Source organism: Chroicocephalus ridibundus, chromosome 2, assembly GCF_963924245.1.
Source record: "Chroicocephalus ridibundus chromosome 2, bChrRid1.1, whole genome shotgun sequence".
Taxonomy (NCBI): domain Eukaryota; kingdom Metazoa; phylum Chordata; class Aves; order Charadriiformes; family Laridae; genus Chroicocephalus; species Chroicocephalus ridibundus.
The window spans coordinates 85238003-85257158 of record NC_086285.1 but is presented as its reverse complement, the minus strand read 5'-3'; the positions used below and the strand labels follow the sequence as shown (position 1 = coordinate 85257158).

The 19156-nt window shown below is 37.6% G+C and overlaps 1 protein-coding gene across 1 annotated transcript in view; it reads right to left on the bottom strand.

Annotated features, from left to right (window-relative positions):
* The window catches only part of CDH12 (cadherin 12), a 573557-nt gene that overhangs the window by 366123 nt on the left and 188278 nt on the right, over nucleotides 1-19156 (bottom strand). The window lies entirely within an intron of this gene.

The following is a 19156-nucleotide window of genomic DNA, read 5'->3' as shown; positions in this document are numbered from 1 at the left end:
TGCTAGAGCCCTAATTCAGAAAACTTAAAAAACCTACTTGCTTTTGAAGTCATATAAGGAACACTTTTCCCCATTCCCACCCACAGAGTCAAGACTGTTATTCAAGCACCCAGAAATAAAGAAGAAAGAAACGCAAAATGTCTTTTTACTTCCCCTATACTTGTTTGGGGTTTTTACCTGAGATAACAACTTCATGGTGTCAAGTCATGGAGAAATAAATTCTGTTTAGCAATAAATAAGAGTCCCTGCCTGACTCACAGATTGCAACAGGATGATGGTTTCACCCAGTAAATTCCATTTACACCATTTATTAAGGTGTGATACCATGCTGGAGGTCAGCTGAGTAGAATGTTTCTAAATATGAAAGTCAAAACTGATGCTCTGGTAAGTGTTGTGTGTCCCTTCCTTCCTCCATGAGCTTTCGTCTTCCCCCCCTCCCCCGCCCTCATAAATTTAATGCTTCGTTGCTTATTCCACCTTTTTCTTCACTTCCCCTTTTGCTCCTGACACTTCCCTTGCTTCTGTTCTACCTTTCTTTCTCTTCCCTTCTTTGTCTAACCTATCTTACGTGTACTTCTTCCTTTTAGGTGATACTAAAAACCAGCTGCAATAGACAAAACAAACAGGTGTCAGGCAAATACCCACATCCCGATAGCAAGATAGAAAGTGAGCTCCAAGAACTGAATGGTATTTGACTTAGCACAGCATACTAGCCAACAAAGAATCAGATGAGAATTGCTGCAGTAAGCAAAAGCATCTTGGAATTGAATGAGAAAAAAAAAATACGTAAAATACAGGATGTGTCACTGGCATATGCTAAACTAACCCCACCTGAAGTGACTGACAAAGTTAATAAAGGTGCTTCTTAGAGCCACATGCTCAAGTTTTGGTTTCCTTTTACAAACATCAGTGCTATGAACCTTAACCGCATAGACTCATTGCAGCAATGTGAATAATGCTACCATCTCCCTTTTAGAAACACATAACTAACAAGATTCACAAAAAAAAAATTAAGAAACAAGCATTTAGAAAGAATTCTCAAGTTAAGCAGTCTTATCCTCAAAATCCAAGCATAAGCCCATAAATACCCAAAGTCAGGAAGTATGTACATTTTTAAGAGTTTCGTTTCCTGAGTGCCCCTGCACTCACATATAATTCTCTCAACTGCTCTTGACCACTTAGTGTCTACCTTCATCCGAAGACTCCTTGAGAAGAGATGTACTCACATGTAGAGAATGAGGTCCACACAAGTATAGTAATGATGCCAACTTTCATTTAGACTCATTGTCACAAGAAAGAACAGTAGTGTTGCCCCTTTATATATCATGCTAATGGATACAGAATTTGCATGAAACATGGGAAAGATGGATTTAATATGTTTTGCCTGAGAGGTTTTAGTCCAGGAGAATGTCTCATACCCAGGCTATAGGATATACTACAGGAAGAGCCTTCAAGTATTGAATTTTATATTCTACAAAAATAACATAATTTTATTTATCCATTAACAGAGTAATATAGAACAAGCAAGACCTAGCAAAGCACTTACAGTAATGGAGATCTGTCTTCTAAACCCTACTCTAAGTACTATGTGGTAAGCAACATAAAATATCTGGTAAAATAACTGGACTTGAGCATGGAATGGAATTTATACCTACTGTGTATTTCTCTAAGCTCCATAAGAATTGGTAAAAAATCTCAGAAAGAAAAAAAAAAGTTCAATTTTTCTGTGCAATTGTAGATTGCAAGCAGAACCAGTTGTTTATTTTTTAAATATCTTTTCTGGAAACACTTTCATACTAAAATTGCACCAAATAAAAATTCAATTTAAAAGTGTATTACCAACTACTTGCATATAATTTTACTTCCAGATTTTCACAACTAAGTGAAGTCTCTTTATGCCTAAACTGGCTCAGTGAGCTGCAGAATTGTTTTCTTTGATACCAGACTTTGACAACCAGAGAGCTATTCTCATAAAAGATAGCAATATACCAGCATGAAATAAAGGCATAGTGACAAAGATTTCTTCCAGTATCAACATATAGGGCTTATATAGTGCCCTTCCCTCCAAAACCTCCTTCTGCACTCCCCCTTTATGCCCACATTAAAATAAATGTAAAAAATTCCCTTCTTCCCAAAAGGCTTTCACTGCAATGACTTCTTAATGAACTAATTATCAAATTACGGCTTGAGAATCACAGTTTTTTAAATCTATTCCTCTCTTCCTTCTGTTTATAAGATACAGGTCCCCACAGTGTTGTCAGGAGGACCCCAAAACTCTTCAAGGAAGTCTCATAATTCTTTTGTCACATAACTATGGAAAAAGTAAACTACTACTGAACATAAAGCAGTGTAACTGCTAGTTAAATGTTCATTTGGCACAAAACACCTAAAGAAATGTAGTCATAATTAAAAAACACCCACTAAACAAAGCAGGAGAACAGATTTATCCAAGGCTGCACTAAAATAAACACAAAATATGAGATCATATTTACGATTTTATCCTTCCTGTACACCCTGGATATCTGTTTTATAATTGTAAGCCACATATGGGAAGTGGCATAAGAAAAACAATTACACTGACAGAAAATGCTTGTTGTACAAAGGCAACAGTATATTTTAATGAAAAGATTCTGTGAGTATTATGTGCAGATCATGGCTTTGAAACACATAGGAACCCAGTTCCTTCTGGTAGAGTCTAGAAGTTTGTGTATGGAAGCATTATCAGACCTTACTTGACATTTTCATCCAGGCTCAGTGAGCACTAAGTAAAGCAGGGTTTTCAGCTCTTGGTTCTTCTGTGCTGTGCTGCTTGGCAGTTTTTAAGCTACTGAGGAAACTGCAGAGGTTATTTTCAGACTTGTGCAATGGAAGAGAAAAAAGAAAGGGTTTCCCTTGGAATGCATTATAGGATGAGGATTTCAGAGAAAGCAGATCATCTAGCAAATGATATGGTGTTCTCATTTGGAAATAACAGAAAATACTACTTGTAACATAAAGAATGTGGTCAGAACAAGAAAAAAAAAGAAAACATAGAAATTACTGACAGAATGCTAAACAGTTTCATTTTCCTGAGCCACCTTTATTTTCTGAGTTTAGACACTCGAGTGTACTTGCAACCTGGGTAGAATGGCACGTACCGACTAACACTTGTCTGGATGGTTGGTGCTGCTTTTAATGTTTCAACTTACGGAATCACAGAATCTTCCTCAAGGAGCAAGGACTGCCAGGGAGAGATGGAAACCGCATATTGGAAAGAAGCAAGAGTATCTTTGCCAGCAAGCTTACTAATTGTGTTGAAGTTTTTTATCTAGCTTCATCAGGGGATGCAGAGCAAAGCCTGCAGGTAAATTGATGTCTGGAGATAAGGGCATATGCAGCAATGAAAGTGACTCTCACAGTGCCCGCAAAACACAGGTTAATCAGGAGTGCTTGCTGGAAGTGCCTGTAAACTAATTTGCACAAGCTATGAAATAAACAGGAGAAACTGGAAGTAGTTGCAGAGCTATGCCTTCACTGAAGTTAGAACTCATACTGTGGGACAGCCCACACAACATGTAAAGACATGATTGATGGAGAAAGGCTCTTTAGAAAAGACAGGCAGGAAGGAAGAGGAGAGGGCTGCACTCCACTTCGAGGTGGGGGTGGAGGCAGGCAGCTGGAAAAAAAAAACAACAACGTACAGCACCCTGCTACAGGCAAGGTGGCAGATCCAGGGAGCCCTACTGTGCCAGTATCCGAAGACAGGGCCAACAAAGGAGACATTGTGGTGGGTACATGATTCAGAGTGTGTCCAGAGGAGGGCAACCAAGATGGTGAAAGGCCTCAAGGGCAAGACTTACAAGGAGCAGCTGAGGTCACTTGGTTTGTTCAGCTTGGCAAAGAGAAGGCTGAGGCAACCTCATCACAGTCTACAACCTCCTCAAGGGGGCCAGTGGAGGGGGAGTTGCTGATGTCCTCTCTCTGGTGACCAGTGACAGCACAGGAGGAAATGGAATGAAGCTGCGTCAGGGGAAGTTCAGATTGGACATTAAGAAAAGGTGGTCAGTCACTGAAACAGACTTCCCAGGCAAATGGTCATGGCACCAAGCCTGACAGAGTTCAAGGCACATCTGGATGCTCTTAGTCATATGATTTAGTTTTAGGTAGTCCTGTGAGGATCAAAGAGTTGGACTTGATGATTCTTATGGATCCCTTCCAGCTTGAGATATTCTATGATTAACAGGAGCAGGTGGGCAAAGCCTTTCCTAGACAACTGGAAGAAACCTCACAATTGTAGATCCTAAGGGATTTTAATCACTGATATCTGCTAGAAGTGCAGCACGACAGGCCCCAGACAATCCAAGAGTATTTGAGGACCAGGATTTATGGAGGTGCTGGACGGGACAGCTAGGAGAGACAGTCTGTTGGACCCATTACTCACAAATAAAAATTGGTTGCAGATGTGAAAGTCATTGAAGACTTGACAGCAGCAGCCATGAGGCAGAGGAGTTTCAGATCCTGAGAGCAGTGAGCAAGCTAAGTGTAGAAATGCAGCCCTGGACTTCAGAAGAGAAAATTTCAGCTTGGTTAGGAAACTGATAAGCAGGATCCAAATGGAGACCACTCTGAATGGTGGAGGAACACAAAATTGCTGATTACTTTTCAAGGATATCCTCCTCAAAGCAGAAGAACATGCAAGAAAATGAGCAGGCATGACAAGAAGTCAGCTTGCCTGTACTCCTAACCAAACTTAAATACAAAAGGAATCACACAAAGCAGAAGCAGAGATAGACATCTGAGGAGGAATATGTCTGGGCATATGGAGTATGTATTAAGAGAGTCAAAACTCACTGGAGTTAAAATCGGCAAGGAATGGAAAAAGCAACAAGATGGACTTCTACAGGTGCATTATTAAAAAAAAAAAGAAACTCTGGACCTTCTGCCGAATGGGACAGATGACCCTATGAGGAAGGACATAGAAAAGGATGAGCTGCTTTCTTTGCCTCAAACTTTACTGGCAAATCTCATGTCTTGTGGATCCCTGTGTCCAATGGTAGAGTCTTGGAGGAGAGAATTATTGCCCTCAGCAGAGAAGGATCAAGTTAGAGGCTACTCACCTAAATTCGACATAAATAAACTCCTGGTACTGGATACATCAGAAACTTTGAAGAGCTTTGAGGAAGGAAGCCTATGTCATAGCAAGGCTACACTCTACCATCCTTAAAAATTTTTCATAACTGCAGGAGCTCCCCAATGACAGAAGAAAGGTGAACATCATGCCCAGCTTCAGAAAAGGCATGAGGAATGATCTTAAGAGCTTTGGGCTCCCCTCAGTCTCACTGGAAAATTAAGGAGTAATACTCATGAAAACTACTTCCAGAAACATGAATCTATGATGGCTAGTATCAAGGTGAGTTGCGCTTGACCACAGTAATTGCCTTTCACAATAAAATTACTAGCTTTGCAGAGGAAGAGGAAAGCAGTGACAACATTTGCCTTGACTTAAGGTTTTCAACACAGACTGTCACAGCATCTTTTGAAGTTATCCCTGTTTTAAGCAGGAGGTTGGACTAGTGACCTCCAGAGGCCCCTTCCTACTTTGACCTTTTTTATAGATTTATGATGCAAAAAAAAAAAAGTAAATTTACATTTTATGCAGATGTAAATTAAAACCACGTGATACCACGTGAATTTACATACTTCAGCTGTTACTTAAATACAAAAGGGAAATGTTAACTGTATTTCCAAGATTCCTTATGGAAAAACTTTCTATAGTCAGCCTCATGGTATTTAATTTAACCTATGAGCCAAGATGACTCTATCCTATAATTTTAGCAGGTGCTGAATACTGACTGCATATTCTGGAACCTATTGTTATCACACACTGAGAAAAAATACAGTGATCATGATCTAAGTATTACTTATGCAATTTTAGTACATCAGCTTTTCTCTTTACATGGGTCATGACAATAACTATGATGGTAACAAAGCCATTGAAAAGAAAAAATAACTTCACACTTTATAGGTTGACTAGAGATTATGTTGCGTTTTTTAGCAGTAATTGTAACAAAGCTTATCATACTTGGTGTAGTAGGAGCTTTTCAACTCCTCACAGTGGACTGACAAGCGTAAAGTCATATGAACATAACAGATAATACAAAAATTTCCACCATAGCTTTAAGAAACACTTGAAAATTCTTATTATTAAAATGTGCAACTATAGGAAACAAGCTTCCTGCCACAAAAATCTGTGAAAGAGCAGCATAATAACATAATAGTATCCACAGTTAACTACACAGATCATTACTTTCTGTCACTAAATAATGCTTCAAGGTTGAACAAAAAATCCCATGCATGGCCTATATATGTCATCTTGAAAATTGTGCAAGAAGACTTTTCAACTCTTATAATACTCTCAGAGTATTAGCACTTTCACATAATTCAATATTTATTCTTTTCTATCCCACTCCTTGCTTCAGTCACAGAAGAACTCTTTCATATCTCATAGAAAATGACTGTGGCAGAAAGGTGCTTTATATCTTGTTACTTGTTCTTAGTGCCTCATTAGTCCATTCCTTGTTTCCAGAAAAGGAAATGTTGGGATAATTGAAAGCTATTACAGCACATAACACTTCTACCTTCTACTTTGCAATTTCATCATCTTTCATTTATTTCATAATCAGTCATTACATTATTGTATGAGTGCCCCTGAAAGACCATGACACTGTGGAAGAACATATGACTCAATACGGACTCCAGAAAGATGAATTTTCTACTGTGACTATTTTGATTTATTCAAGATTTCCCCTCCCAGTCTGAACTGCAGTCCTGAAATTGTATATGACTTCTGAATCTAAACAACATTTTACTCCCCTCCTAAATTCAAGACATGAATTCTAAGTGGACATATTGTACATGGTATTTCCCACCTAAGGTAATTTAAATATTCTTTTTCTGTCCGTCTTTTACTTTTTAAAGTAAAGAACAAAAGCTTTTGAGTCAGTATGTTTGAGCTTTCCATTTGAAATGAGAGGTAGAGCCAAGGGGAAGTATCAGAGAATTCCTCTCCCTAGAAATACCCCAAAACCTCACTGAAAGATTATTCTTCACTTCTCTCAAAGATCTGTAGCTGTTGCAAGCCCACACTTTGCTCAGCATGATAGAGATATTTCAGCTTTCAGAAAGAAACAACACACCTTCAATATTGAAAAAGCAGCAAACAGTATGAGGAAACATTTACTATAAAAGTGCCCAGTTCAGTGTAGAAGAGCTTATGCAAATCACCATATGTCAGGTGAAGCTAAGTGAGCTTCAGCTAATAATATTTCATTGTACTCCACTTGTCTAGCTCATAAAGTCAACAAGCCCATATGATGTTGATATGATAAGTTATGGGATGCAAAATGAAGTGCAGGTTTCAAAGTTCTTGGAAGGTGAGATTACAACCAGAATCAATTCAAACTAGCATCCTTACTAGCTCATTAATCTTTTCAACTCCCTGTAACATACTTGTTACCACAGTATCAATTACCTTAGGTGCAAAGTTCACAAATTGCCTAATATCATAACATAGTGTTTTGTAAAATAATATATAATGCAGTTAAATTTAGAGAACCACTGCCATGTTTATTAATAGAAATAAATCAATGTAAAATGCTACTTAAATCAAATGAGTGATAAAAACACCTAACTGTGATTTGTAGCACAAACTCCACATCCAACAATACATACCGGACAAGAGAATAAAAGAAATTTCAGTAAAAGCTGCAAATTCCCTTGTTTGGTCTAATAAGGATGTCCTTCACTGGAATTAGATCAAGCAAATAGAATAGAAAGGGCCTGTGAAGCGCTCTCTACTAATTTTATTCATATAATACTGCCAATGGTGAGGGCAAAACCTCAGAGAGTGAGATCTCGTATGAGTCACAGCTTTAAATACAATTGTTGACACTTTGAAGAATAAGCAAGTCAATCAAAACACATTTCTCTTCTAGTGACATCAGACATTAAGCACATGGAGTCATCCCCCAAGGAGAATCCCAATGCACAAAAGTAAGAAAAGTGGCAGCTGTCCATTAGCATGGAACTATTCAGGTGTTTTCTTAGTAAAAACTTATATTTTCACAGAAAAACTGTCTGAGATATCTTCTTTTAGGCACATATACACTATGCTTGATAACAGTCATCCAACAGAAGAGTAAAACTAAATCAAAACAGTATTTTAGCTTTTTTCTGTTGTCCGTTTGCCACCTGATCCAATGAGTGAAATATCACTGTAACTCACATAGTCTACAATTAAAAAGAGTTTTTATTGCTTCTGATCAGTTCACAATGGGTCTGTGAGGTATGACTGAAAGCAAAAGATACAGCAGGACTGTGGAGCAAAATATCACACTTAAAAAACCCAGAGTGTAGAAAGCATATTGTAATAAAATTTGATTTCTTTACTTTGTTTATCCTGCTCTCAAATTACTTTGTTGACATGATTCACTCCACACATAAGATGACATCTCTGCTCAGCGAGTACTCAGACTAAAATTTAGGTTTGACCTGTAGAAGCGTTATCAACCTAGACAATATAGGAGAGAGATTATTCCCTTTAAAATTCTTTTCACTTAAAGACTTTAATCTTGCAAGAATTAGAGCCTTCAGCCTCATCTCCATATAGGCTGACCAGCAGTCTACCCTAAATCTCACCTCTCTAGCGCATCTGCATTCCAGCAAAAAAAAAAGTCAAAAGGCCCCGAAAAAGAAGTTTCAGAAACCCCTACTTGAGACAATGTTGTGTTGCCCTGCCTGCATGGTGGAAAACGAACTGTTATGATTCTGAAACATGTGAAATGAACAGGACCGCCTATTCCTGGGTCAGTCAAGAATTGACTTAGTCTACGCAAAGGCGTAGACTCACAATTTCTGCATTAAATTCTCAGTATAACACAAGGCTGTCTAGAAAAAGCACAATTCAGGTCACACTACTACTTTTCCTGAAGAACAGACAAATCACGAAGAAAAAGGTATGGTTTTGTCTCAAGCAATCTTGCTCTCAGCGCACCAGGCAGCACAGCAGAGAAGACAAGGGAGTGTGCTGCATCAGGAGGGTCGTCTGATGCAGCACGTGGAGAGGAGTGACCACATTCCTTATGTTGACACTCTTCCTCAGGCTGTAAATACATCTATTTCAGAGTAGACCATTGTGACTTTCACATGTAAGTAACAGAAAAAATTTGTTCTTTATGCAAGAAAACAGAGGATGAACTCTCTTACAACTACAGCCGTTATTTCTATTTTGGATAACCAGACTCTGAAAAATGATAATGGCTTGCTTTCTGCTCTTTTAATGAGCTGCAAAAAATGGGCATCATATGAGCGTTTTATTAGAAGCATTTAAAGATATACACTCTGAATGTTAGAATTTTGTCTGCTACAATTTAAAGAAGGTAGCGTGTCTTGTTCAAAAACGTGTATAAAAATGTACTGTTATATTTTAACATGATTTGACATAAATCTTTAAGAGAAAAGTAGTGAAACGGACAGCTAAGTCAGTCTTTGAACAAATCCTGACACACTCACTGTCTGAAGTTTTTTTAAAAAAAATTACCTCCCAGTCATACTGCAAACAATAGGGGCTTGAAGTCAGGAAAGCTTTAAATCATTTTAGCATAGTCTATGCATGCAAAATATTAAATATGTTCAAATGTTCTCTTTTCTACTTTCAGAAATCACTGTGTTTCTGACAGATACTTCTGCTCTTAAATGTTTCTAATAACGAAGACTTCATGCTTCTTCTATACAATCTAGTTCAGTAGTATTTTTGCCATTATAAGATTTTAAATTAATATGTAACCCGAGTCCTTCTTGCTATAAAGTAAGAAAGCACTTAATTCTTCCCCTACTTGTCCTGAATTGGGACAACAAGTTATTCTCCCCTTTTTCATGAGCTTATTATGTCAAATGATGATTTCTCATTTATTCCATCTTGCCTTCTTTTGACTTTAAAGCCATACTTATTCAAAGATTCCCTTACGTCATGTGTGGTTTTGTTTGTGGGGTTTTTTTTAACCAATCAGATATGTTTCTATTTTGGGAAAATCAGGTTTTTCTTGAAGTATAATAACCAAAACATTACAAAAGCATTACTGAAGCTGAACAGAGGTGAAAATTTGTCTCTCAAACTATATATAGAATCACAGAATAATTCAGTCTGGAGGGACATCAGGAAAATCTTTTGTCCAATCTTCATCTCAGAGCAGGGTACGCTGGGAGGTCAGACCAGCATGCTCAGGGCTTTATCCAGTCTGGTCTTGAGTATTTCCAAGAATGTAGAGTAAACAGCCTCTCTGGGGAACCTGTTCCACAATTTGACTGTCCTCAGAGTTAAAAGGTTTTTTCTTATATCCAGTCTGAATTCCACTTGTTTCAGTTTATGCCTGTTGCCTATCATTCTTCTCCATGGAGCCCAGCTCCATTTTCTTGCTAACCCACTTGTTGGCATGGGCAAGCTACTGCTACGTCCTCCCAAAGCAGTCTCTTCTCCAGGCTGAACAAACCCTGATCCCTCAGCCTCTCCTCACAGGACAAGTGCTCCAGCTCCTGTCCAGCATGGGGTTCCTCTGCTGATTTCACTTAAGTTACTTGATGTCTTTCTTGTATTGGGGGCCCAAAACTGGGTGCAGTTTATCTAGATGAGGTCTCACAAGTTCTGAACAGAAGGGGGACAACCCCTTTCTCTCAATCTCCCATCTGTACTGCTAAGAATTACAACCCAGATGCCACCTCTCTTGGCCGCATGTTAGACTCCTCAGGTACTTCATCTGTCACAGGCATTCAAGTAGCACATGATCCATTAACCAATACACTCTGGTCCCAACCATCCAACCAGCTTTTTATCCATCTAGTTTTCCACCCATCCAGAGCATAATGTTCAACACTAATAGCACTGAAAGCCTTATTAAAGTAAAGGTATATAACATCCATTGCTTTCTCCACGTTCACAAATCCATTCATTTCATCGTGGATAGCAATCAGGTTGGTCAGGCATGAATTCCTCTTGGTAAATCTGAGCTGACTCTTCCCAATCACTAATTTCTCCTTCACAGGCCCAGACGTGGGCTTTAGGAGGATTTCATGATTCCCCCAGAACCTAACATGGGGTGTCCATACTGTAGTTCCCTATATTGCCTTTTTTGAAGATGTGTGCAAAAATTTGCCTTTCTTGAAGATGTGTGCAAAAATTTGCCTTTCTCCAGTCATCAAATTGTGTCCTAAATTTTGCACCCTCCACCCTGACATGATTTTAGAAAGCCATCTTCAGTCTGTAATCCCTCTTCCCCTCCCCCACTCCCTTGAGTAGTTACCTAATTAGTTGTTCCTTCAGCCTGTATTTTGTCTCTGGTGATTTCTGCACAAGGATGTTTCATTTGTTTGTTTCACCACACCTTTTGGTGATTACTTCTCCATTTTTCAATGTTATTTTGAATGCTAAGTCTAGCCTCTAAACACTCTTAATTCTCATTAGTTTTGTAGATGGCAAATTTACCTACAAGATTTATAAGCAATACATATTTCTATTTCATCATTCATCAAGATAATAATATTGAATAAAGCCAGGTCTAAGACCATAGCAAAATCCTTATGACACACACTTTCACTCTGAATGTAAGCCGTTTTGTCATTATGAAGAACAGCTCTGCAACCAGCTTTGTGCTTTCTCTTTGTTGATCCATCTAGATCAAACGCAGATTAAAACACCACGTGAAACAGTACCAAAATCCTTACTTAATCAGGATTTATGACACCCGCTGTTTCTCCTCTATCCATAAGACTATATGATTAGAGAGCTCTGACATAATTTATTCATTATCTGTGCATTTCTACTACGCAATCTATTTTCTAGCTCTCATTTCTAATTTTTAGATCTCAAAATGTAAGTTAGGTGACTCATCAGCAAACTAGAAGTATTATGTGTTAATATCACAACTACGTAACAAATCACATTGATTCCATCTATATTTTTTACAACAGTAGTCCTAACATATAAAGGTTTTTGGGGTGGTTAGGTGAATGACGGATATAAGAAAGCAACTGAGGGTTTTTTGGTTTTTTTTTTACATCATTAGTGAATTTAGATTGCCTGGATTTTGACATGGGTAGTGTGAAACAAATTCAATAGGCCTATGTTGCAATATGGGTGGCAGCGTGATTTCCCAAGATGGGCAGCCATAAGTAGAGACAAAATAATTGCTTACAAGTAACTTATCCATAACAATTACTTCAATTTTGCCTTGTTTTTAGGGTTTTTATGGGGGGTTTTTTGTGTTTTGTTTTTTTTTTTTTAAGCAAAATACTCTTGATATAAAACAGAATAACATTTTGAGTCATTCCATTATATGATTACATATTTTAATCTAAAAAAATATATATCTGATGTTGTTTAAGGCAATTCAACCACACTTTGGCTAGATTTTCACATTCAAATGCCATATTTTGTGTTTTACTTTATATAAATTGGGGGATTGCACTAGATGATCTTTGAACGTTCCCTCCAACTCCTAGCATTCTGCGATTTCTATTTCTAAACCTCAAATTTACATCAGAAAAATGCATTTCCCCCAGGTGTAATGAAAGTAAGAAATCCTACACTGTTGCCACTGATTTTTAATCAAAATTGATCAAAATTCCTTGATTTTAAGAATGAGTCGTGCGTAGCCTCTACGTGCTTAATTTCTCCATATTGTGAAAGATTTTTTAATAGGTTGTACTTCATATCAGAGGTGACAGATATTCCTGATCTTGTACAATAAGCACTTGATTATTTTACCGCATTTTGTACATATCTGTTTTTCCTCCACAAAGTCTGACTGAAATTTTTATAGCATGTTGTATGTACCCAGTGGACTGTAAAATCTGAATTTCTGTTATATTCCATCCTGGAAATACATATTTAAGTAATTCTTAAAAGGATATAATGTGTTATAATTGAAAACCTCATCTCCACTCCTTCCAAAGCTCATACTTATGTAAGTAATACCACTAAGCACTGTGAGATCAGTGCAAGGCTTACCAATGCAAATAAAGGTTTGTAGCACCTAGCTCTGTAGAGGCTCCCATATGCTTACTACTATGTCCACATCAGACAAACAAATTTAGCCTTGGCATCCAGTACCAAAAATACTCTCTAGGGAAGAAATAGTTTGCAGTAAAAAAAATCCAGAAACACCTTCCAACACACCCTTATAGACTCCCATACACCCAAAATAACACGATATTGAAATATATATATTACTCTTGTAAGCCCTACAGGGGTTGTATACAAAATATAGAACTCTACGGCCCTTCATGGACACATAAGTTCTGAACCTACAAGTTGACAGTACAGAAGAGCAGTGGGACATACTTAAAAGGATCTTAGTTGAATTCCATGTTTTAGTATCAATTCTATGTTCAGAGCTGTGGTGGTGCAAACCCTCCCCCCCGGCTCCTCCTTCAGGCCACTCGGTACTTGGCATGATGTCCCTCCCAGCCTGGGCCACAGAACAACACAATGGACCAGGACGTAACATAACGGTCTAACACACAAGAAAGAAAAGGTAGAGAGCAACAGACCAAGAACACAATAGTGTGCGCCTAGTCCCCATGGTTCCTACTGCTTGGAGATAATAACTATAATCAATCACTCCTAACACCATACGGATTATGGCCACAGAGTGGGGGGATACTATGACCTCAAGATCTATCAAGCTCTGGGGTTGCTTGACTATCGTCCAAGTTGGGCTGGAGTGGAAAAGTGCCTGACAAAACTCAATTGTCTCAGATCCTGTAAGTAGCGATTCTAGTGAAGACCCTTTGAGCTCTTCTGGATCACAGCAGGCTGTGGCCAGTAACTCCCCTGAGTTGAGACACCTCTCAGGCTGACACCTCAAGGTCAAGGCAGGAGAAGACCCTTCTCAAGCCTGAACTATCGCCCATTGAGGAACGCCAATGCATCGTATTTACCTTAAATCTGACATAGAGAAATTTTAACTATAGGCTAGTCTGTCTCTCTCTCATCCATCTCTCCACCTGTATGTTGTGAGATCCTCATTAGCTTTATGGCTGTGGATGCTCTTTTGTCCATCTGTTAATATGTAGGATCTAAAGGTGGCACCTTTCGGCTCACTAGCATTACCTGTCACTAAGAAATTCCTGATCGGAGACCTGTATGTGTGTGTGTGTGTGTGCACACTTGTATGCATTGCTTATATATATGTAAGTATTAATCTGTGATTTGTACCTCTACTCATATGTACATGTTTTGATTCGGGATTCTAGTAAATTAGTGTGAATCTTGCCATCTTCGAATCTGTAACTAAGTCGCGGTTCAATTATTTTGTTTACTCACTTTGTAAACCTTTAAACCAGTTAATGATTATGTGCTGCTAAAATTCAACCTCTCGATCTACCTTATATCATTAATAAATCTCGAATAGCTGCTAAATCATAAACGTGTCAAATATTTTCATCCGCGACAAGAGCATATGCAACAGCATAGCAAAGCAAGACACTTCAGCACAGCAAATATCAGACATATTATTCCTTTGCCACCTGGCAAACAAGGACAACATTTCAATACCAAGGATAAAGAAAACTGCATCAGTACAGCTTCTGATTAATGACAGTCTCCTTGGAGAGGCAAAAGTTGTGTGAAATGTACGCTGAACTCCTACCTTATTCTTGATAGCATTCATCTAAATATGGGATTAAGACCGGGAAGAACCTGTGCTAATTTTGACTGCACCAAGCGCTGAGTAAAGCAAGTGCTTCATATTGCAAACAGATTCCAATTTTTGTAAGTGAATTCCACTGACTCTTTGAACACCTTCTCAAGACAGCAAGCTTGATATTTTGGCTCTTATCACTGCATGAATCTCATAATTTGATCCTGTAAATCTCACTGTTTTTTCACACTCCCTTTTTTTCTGAGGGCACGCTTGCCGCACTGAGTGGAATGCCAGCAGATGCTCGCATAATACAGTACCATATAAGGACACTTGGTAAGAAGTTGAAGACGAATTGTTATGACAGCCCGGTGCTACCCCATTGCTAATAAGTCTTTTTCATCAAAACTAATTAGTTTTGACACGGTGCTGTACTGGTAAGATAGCAGTATAATTTGCTTCCAAATGCAGCAGGCCATGACTCTCCAGTACCATAAACCACTTTCTGAAATAGCTGAGACTTAGATTTTAATTTTCTAGTCCTACTTTTACCTAATTCAATAGATTCTGGTTTTTGCTAGGATCTAATCATTCATCCTAGGCTTTAAAGACACCAGTGCGTTTCAAACATCTTCAAAACACCAAGATTCAGTAGTAGCATGAATACTTTAATGAAATTCTTCATTGCTGGAAAAAAAAAAAAAACACCCCAAAAAAACCCAAACAAAAAGCCCAACACCCTCTTTTTTGTAACTTAAGCTTTACTCCTGTAAAAACTTAAGAGCTCCAGAACGTTCTATTTTCCTTGCAAACATTTATAAGCGATTTCCTTAAGCAGCTATTTCTATGCAATTTCACTGCAAAAACAATTTGCCATTTTCTATTATTTGTTTCAGGTGAATAAAAAGTACTGCATATGTCTAGTTTAATTTAAGTCTTTTATTTGAACCTGGTGAGAAAAATTTGGAATTTCCTTAAGAACTTGATTACCTTGGATTAGTTTTAGACTCCATTTTTGGAAGTCACAATTCAATCAGGTATAGTCTTTGAACCTTGAATATTTGTTCAATCAGCTTTTTAAAGAGGGTAAAAACTGACCCATGCTCAGAACCTTAATGTCTTTTTAAATTATCTCAAGTAGGCACTAAAGTCTGAAGAATCCCAAATCAATAACTAGTTTTGCAATGTGCATGTGACTAAAAAAATCTCAGTGTAACCAGCACGGGACCATCCTGCTTTCTTAAAATAGCATGTTCTAAGTCCGTCATACATAGTACAATTTTTGGAAGGCTCTATTAAAAAAATAAGAGACATTTATAGATAGGCCAAATTAACACTCCTAAATAAAGAACAGCTTTTGCCAGTTCACTAAATAGCCAGCTGTTTCCTTCACAGACCCTTAACCAGTGATCCATTCCAGGATTCATGAATGCAGTATGATGTGTTTTATGAGGATGAAAAACTGCATGTAGCTCACATCCACGGTATGGAAAAAAAAAATGCGAAAGAAATCATCTTCAAGTTTACATGAAATCATAGAAAGAAAAATGTCTATATACATATAGTATCCATGCCCAGTACTTAAGTTTCATAATAACTGCATCATTCTTACCTAGTGTGGTAGATATATAAACCTGAATCCTCTGTTTTATTGGCTGGATTTCTAGAGTAATCAAACATCCCAACGGAATATTAGAAATTACATGAACTTTCGCATATTCAAAGTAAGAAAAAGAAACCGAGAAAGAAATATAGTCAAATTAGAAGAAAAATCACCACAGAAAATCTGCCCAGGAAGACTTTTCTAGTATAATCTTCATGAGATAATCATAGGATACAGCTATCCTGAAGAGATGACAGAAAGTCTTGCCTGAGGCCTGTAAAACTTTACAGCATTGTTTATAATGGTCTGGCCTGAAGCAGTTGACAAACCTATATTATTGTGATTGTGATCTGTCAGTACTCAGGAAGCCCTCTCTAGAAAAACTCTCTGTAAATAATGACTGAATATAAAGATTATAGTGTGGTCTGTGTCTATCTGTAGACAATACAAAGGTTTGAATTACCCAGAAGCCTCAAACTACACACGCATATCTTCCATTTTTTTAAATTTTAAAGATTCAAAATCCTAAGACAGAAGTATGGCGATCATGATGTGGTCCAAATCTATCTTTCATTTAATGATGTTATATGATTGTTCTGTTCTCTACGACAGCAATGATTATGTGCCTAAACAACATAAAAGGGGAAAATATATTTTGAAGGACATCTTTCTCTGGAAAAATCATTCCTCAACATTAGAGCATTTCTATTCAGAGATGCATTAATTTTAAAGCTGATTAATAAATGCTTACAAGGCTTATAAATATCTAAAGGGCGGGTGTCAAGAGGATGGGGACAGACGCTTTTCAGTGGTGCCTCGTGACAGGACAGGGAGAAATGGACACAAGCTAGAACACAAGAAATTCCATCTCAATATGAGGAAAAACTTCTCTACTTTGCGGGTGGCAGAGCACTGGCACAGGCTGCCCAGAGAGGTGGTGGAGTCTCCTCTGGAGACATTCCAAACCCACCTGGACGCGTTCCTGTGTAACCTGCTCTGGGTGACCCTGCTTTTGCAGCGGGGTTGGACTGGATGATCTCCAAAGGTCCCTTCCAACCCCTACGATTTTGTGAAATACTAAGCTATCTTGTGGATTGATTTTATAGCAGTAAATATAGGAGTAAATGAGCAGTGTCTCCTAACTAATAACAGAGCAGCTGTTTCAGCGGCACAGTCCTTTTCAGGACTGTGGCCTCTTCATCCACTTACCCGATACCATGAGAAATGTTCTGTCAAATTACAAAGGGAGAGGCGACGAAGTAAATAAGAATGAAATAATTAGAGCATTAATGCAAAAGAACATATTAAGATCTGAAAATAAAATCACAAAACAAATAAACAATTAAAAAAGGGGAAAGAAAATTCCCACTAAATTAATCATGCTAATTACCAAAAAAACCCATCAGTATTTATATTCCAACTCTCAGAGCTTCAAGCCTGCCAATTTTGTCATACATACCTACTTTTGCTTTTTTAAAAGCCAATAGATACAAAATATCACCATTTTCAAAAGCTCAACTGAGGTGTTAAAGACAGATATTCAAAGCACTGAACCATATCAAAATACCGCTGAAGACTCTGAAGCTAGACAACAGATTAATTTGGTTTATAGTGCTGATGTACGCAATGGATTCAAGTTTTAGTGGTTTTAGAGTTTTTTGCTTTTCTTAAATAAGAAAACTGAAATAAGGTTTTTCGTAACTGTTTTCAAACACTTAGTACACTTGCTTTCAAAATAGCCTTGCTTTCTTTAAAGTTATTACTCATGGGTCCCAAAGGAATAATGCTTAGACACCCCTTTCCGATTCCATCATTAAACAATAGATTATTCAAATTTTGCAGTTCCAGTGCAGACTTCTGAAGGATCAGAATTAATGCAAAGGTCTTTAAGCAGCTGTTTTCTGCAGTAGTAATAATGGAACGGACTTGTGAATAAATAATTAGTTTTCTAAATTAATTTAATATTGCATACATATGTGACCCTCCCTAACTACATGTCAGAGCTTGGAAATAACTGATAGAATAAATATTTGGAATCAAGGGAATGAAAGAGACAACTCTAAAGACTATGGCTTTATTAAAGACTTTCTTAAAACCATCTAAAAGGGAACAAAGAGGAGCAATGGTCACAAAATGTATCAGTTATTTGTAGCTGAGAGGACAGCTCATAAGGACCCTCAGAAGAAAAGCCTACAGAAATACAGCTGTGCTAAGGATAACAATACCATGACTTGGTCTAAAGGAAATAAAGAAACTGGAAAGGTACCAGCAGATGATGTTACACTTTGTCTCTTAAGCCTACTAGTCAAATATCATATACGAATTTAATAATCATACTTCTTATTCTACTTAAAAGCAAGTTACTGAAAATTGGTATTCAAAAAAGTTACTTCAGACTGCTCAGAATTGATAACCGCTCTCCATTTGTTGTTTTCCTACTGCCTTTGCATATACTCTGTATAGACTTGTCTAGACCTTATTATGTAAGACCTTATGAGAAATCTTACAAACCATATGGTAGATGATATCTACTATTTTACTATAGCCACATGTTCAACTATCCTGTTGCAAATGGTTACAGTTTGTTACTCTATTATTATGCCACCCAGACTAAAACCAGTTTATTTTTCCCAGGAATTACTGTTAAAACGATTAATTTATAACTCTCAATCTCGTCTTTTTGTATCCTGTACTCACTATATTTATTACACAAATTTCATCCTTCTTGCTCATGTTCTGTGAAACATCTCTGAGATACATTTGAGATAATATATCTTAGAAAGATTCAGTTGTCTCTGTAAGTAACCTGGGATAAGTTTCATCACTTTCTAACAACATGAAAATAAATAACAACACCAGTGACAATGCTAGGAGATCTCAG